A 3,951-nucleotide genomic window follows, 5' to 3' on the forward strand; every position below is an offset into this window, starting at 1 on the left:
TTTTTACTGACCCACTTTTAGAATGTTCTTGGTTTCAGTTTAATATCTAGTTAGCTAAAAGTGATATATAAATGAAAGTATGTAATTTCTAAATAGCTTATATCTTTAACCCCTTCCCAACATCCACTGTAATAGTACGGCGCTGCCAGGAAGGGCTTCACCGGGAAGGACCTGTGTGCGCACCATGCCCTGCGGGTGTCAGCCCTGCTGTCCCAGTTGTATCATTTCCTGGGGTGTCATAGTGGACTTGGTGACCCTCCTGAGTCGAATAGTGGTTTCTCCCTAAACGAGTATTTATTCCCCATAGACTATAATGGGGTTCGATGTTCAAACAGTCAAGTATTGAGCGGCTACTCGAATCGATCATCAAACTTCGAACATTTCACTGTTCGCTCATCTCTAGTGTCTATCCAGAAGGAAATATCCCATTTCAATTATACTTACAACAATTTCTCAATTATTTTTAGGACTTACATGTTTTTGTTTTTTTTTTATCTAACATCTAACAGCAACATGACATGTGAGAAGAGAATTATCATCTCCTTATCTGGACCCCTACGTGAGTTAGAACTATTGATGCAGAAGGAAATCTGTTTACACTTGTTTTTTATTTTTCATTCTGAGGATTTACAACTTGTGACGAATGATAAATCTGCTACACGTATAAGTTAAAGCTCTCACCATTTGTCACTGAGCTGTATACATATGTCAAGACAGTGACAAATCTGTTATTCCTCTGAGAATAAATAACATTCATCTATAGGTATTTGCTTTCCATTCACTCCATGCTTATACTTTACACCCTTTTACTTTTTGCTTTTACAACTTTTATGGTTGCTAGTTTAACAAGACAACAGTTTGCTATGGTAATTTCCTGGCTTGTGGATAATTTATTGTGAATGGATGTCTGCAGGGCTAATTTAATTCAGATGCATAGTGTTCATAAAACATATGTGCACAAAAGCAAAGTATTATTTTCCCACTTTTCCTAAATTAGACTTGTAAGTGATGCTATATTCATTAGCATAGCAAAGAACTCCATTAAAATACTTGACTGTAAAAAACATAAAGACATCTCTATCTCGGAATTATTACAAAAAGGATTTAGGTTGTGTTTTAAAACCAAGGTAACATTAATTCGGTATGTAAAAAGTACTGTATAGATAGAGAGAGAGAGAGTATAATGATCGGAGGTCCAGGGGAGGTAAGATAACTATAGATGAGCGAGTAGGTGTTCGATCGAGTACTACGGTATTTGAAATACTCGTACTCGATCGGACACTACTAGCTGTTCGAAATTTAAGGTTCAATGAAGAACCAGCGTTGATTGGCAGAATGCTATACATTCTGCCAATCAACGCTGGTTCTTCTCTTACCTTTAGAAGTCTTCTCCGTGCAGCGTCCCCGCGGCGTCTTCCGGCTGGAATTCACTCTGCCTAGGCATCCGGCCTAGGCAGAGCCGACTGTGCATGTGCGGGCATGCCCTCGCATGCGCAGTCGGCTCTGCTCAGGCACCGGGCCAGGCAGAGACGACCGTGCATGCGCAGTCAGCTCTGCCTAGGCCCCAATGCCTAGGCAGAGTGAATTCCAGCTGGAAGACGCCGCGGCGACGCTACGCCGAGAGAAGACTTCAAGGGGAATCCAGCCCGACCGTCACTCGTGGACTTGGTAAGCAGGGCCGCCATCAGGAATTTTGGGGCCCCATACAGCCTAAGTGTCTGGGCCCCTTTTGCGTCATACCAATTCTGTATTACATTTCCCTTTATTTAGCAGCATTACGAGGCTTAATCAGATTCTATTTGCAGGTAAAATCTGCTACGTGTGACAGCGCCTATAGAGAGCCAACACCATTTATAAGAGCCCTCCTAATAAATCCTCAGGGTTTATTCACATTGCGTTTTTGGCCTCCCTTGCCGGGATATGTTGGTAACCAGTCAGAATCAGCTGTCAACTTATCCCTGCACACAGAACTGGCCATTAAAAAAAAGGGGGGCCTGCAGTTCTCCATGCAGGGATAAGTGGGGAGCTGATTGTGACTGGTTACCAACGTATCCCAGCAAGGGAGGCCAAAAACGCAATGTGAACACTCCTTTAAAGTGAAAGTCCCACCCCCAAACAGGCTGCGATGCTAGTAGCATCACAGCCTACATCATTATTAATACAAAGCACACATACCTTTGGAGGTCTTGTGTGCTTTGTAGTTCTCCAGCTAAAAACTTATATATTATATATTATTGCCCCAGTTCCCTCTCCGCAGTGCCGCACACCCGATGTCCCAACAATCCCCCCCGTCCACCTTCTAACATCTTTCCATTGCCCCCTGTACCCATACAGCCGCGGGAAATTTAGCCCCACCCACTGTTATGTTGACTCCGCCCACTCATTAATTTTCCATTTGCCCGCACACTGTATAATCCTCCTACATTCACCCGTAAATTATATGTCCCCCCTCCGTCTCTCCCCCAGCTTCATATACACCCTTCATCTGCCCCGAGATTCATGTCCCCTCCATCTCTGCTCCCAGATTCATGTCCTCACATCTCTGCCCCCAGATTCATGTCCTCACATCTCTGCCCCCAGATTCATGTCCCCCCATCTCTGCCCCCAGATTAATGTCCCCTCCATCTCTGCCCCCAGATTAATGTCCTCTCCATCTCTGCCCCCAGTCTCATGTTCCCCCATCTATGCCCCCAGATCCATGTCCCCTCCATTTCTGCCCACAGATTCATGTCCTCACATCTCTGCCCCCAGATTCATGTCCTCACATCTCTGCCCCCAGATTCATGTCCCTCCATCTCTGCCCCCAGATTCATGTCCCTCCATCTCTGCCCCCAGATTCATGTCCCTCCATCTCTGCCCCCAGTGTCATGCCGTCCTCTCCTTCATCTGCCCCCAGTGTCATGCCGTCCTCTCCTTCATCTGCCCCCAGTGTCATGCCGTCCTCTCCTTCATCTGCCCCCAGTGTCATGCCGTCCTCTCCTTCATCTGCCCCCAGTGTCATGTCGTCCTCTCCTTCATCTGCCCCCAGTGTCATGCCGTCCTCTCCTTCATCTGCCCCCCGTTTCACGTTCCACATTACATTTACCTTCTCCTTCGTTCCCCCGCTGCTCTCTGCGCACCTCTCTCTCTTACTGGCGCACAGTGTAGACGCGATTTGACATCATCACATCGCGTCTACACTGCCGGGTAGCCGGCGGCAGCGGCAAAGTGAGGAGCTGACACAGGTCAGTTCCTCGCTTCAGCGGCTGAAGCGAGCTGACCTGTGTCAGCTCCTCGCTTCGCCGCTGCCGCCTCTCTCGCTGCCGCTGACACATATGCGGCAGAAGCGAGGAGCTGACCTGTGTCAGCTCCTCGCTTCGCCGCTGCCGCCTCTCTCGCTGACACATATGCGGCTGAGCCGGGTTCCGGCTCGGCCGCATATGTGTCACCAAGAGAGGCGGCAGCGGCGAAGCGAGGAGCTGACACAGGTCAGCTCCTCGCTTCAGCCGCGTATGTGTCAGGACATACAATGACTACTGCCGGCGCCAGGGGGCCCGGGGCCGCCCCCATTTTTAAATTTGGCCGGGCCCCTGACGCCAGTAGCAGCTAACTATCAGTAGCCAGTAGCCAGTAACTATCGGCGGCCCTGTTGGTAAGTACAATGTTTTCGGATTTTGCGTACCCCTGAAACGAGCATTTCCCCCCATAGACTATAATGGGATTTGAAATCCGTTCGAACAGCCGAACAGTGTGCGGCTGTTCGAATCGGATTTGGAACCTCGAACATTTTAGTGTTCACTCATCTCTAAAGGTAACATTAAAAAATGTGTTACTTACCTTCGGCTTCGGCCTACTTCTGTGATTCTCCTTGACATCACATGACCCAGGCCTGCGTCCGGGTCATGTGACGTCTTGCAAAGATGGCTAACACCACCGAAGACTGCAGTGGAGCCGGAGATAGGTGAGTAACAG

At 48.3% G+C, this 3,951-nt stretch overlaps 1 non-coding gene across 1 annotated transcript; it reads right to left on the bottom strand.

Moving 5' to 3' along the window:
• Positions 1-3,311: 3,311 nt before the first annotated feature.
• Positions 3,312-3,437, bottom strand: LOC142217771 (small nucleolar RNA SNORA17). The gene has a single exon (XR_012717415.1). It is a non-coding gene; the product is annotated as a small nucleolar RNA SNORA17 (small nucleolar RNA).
• Between the last annotated feature and the right edge of the window lie 514 nt (positions 3,438-3,951).

The sequence above is a fragment of the Leptodactylus fuscus genome, chromosome 8 (assembly GCF_031893055.1).
Source record: "Leptodactylus fuscus isolate aLepFus1 chromosome 8, aLepFus1.hap2, whole genome shotgun sequence".
Lineage (NCBI taxonomy): Eukaryota > Metazoa > Chordata > Amphibia > Anura > Leptodactylidae > Leptodactylus > Leptodactylus fuscus.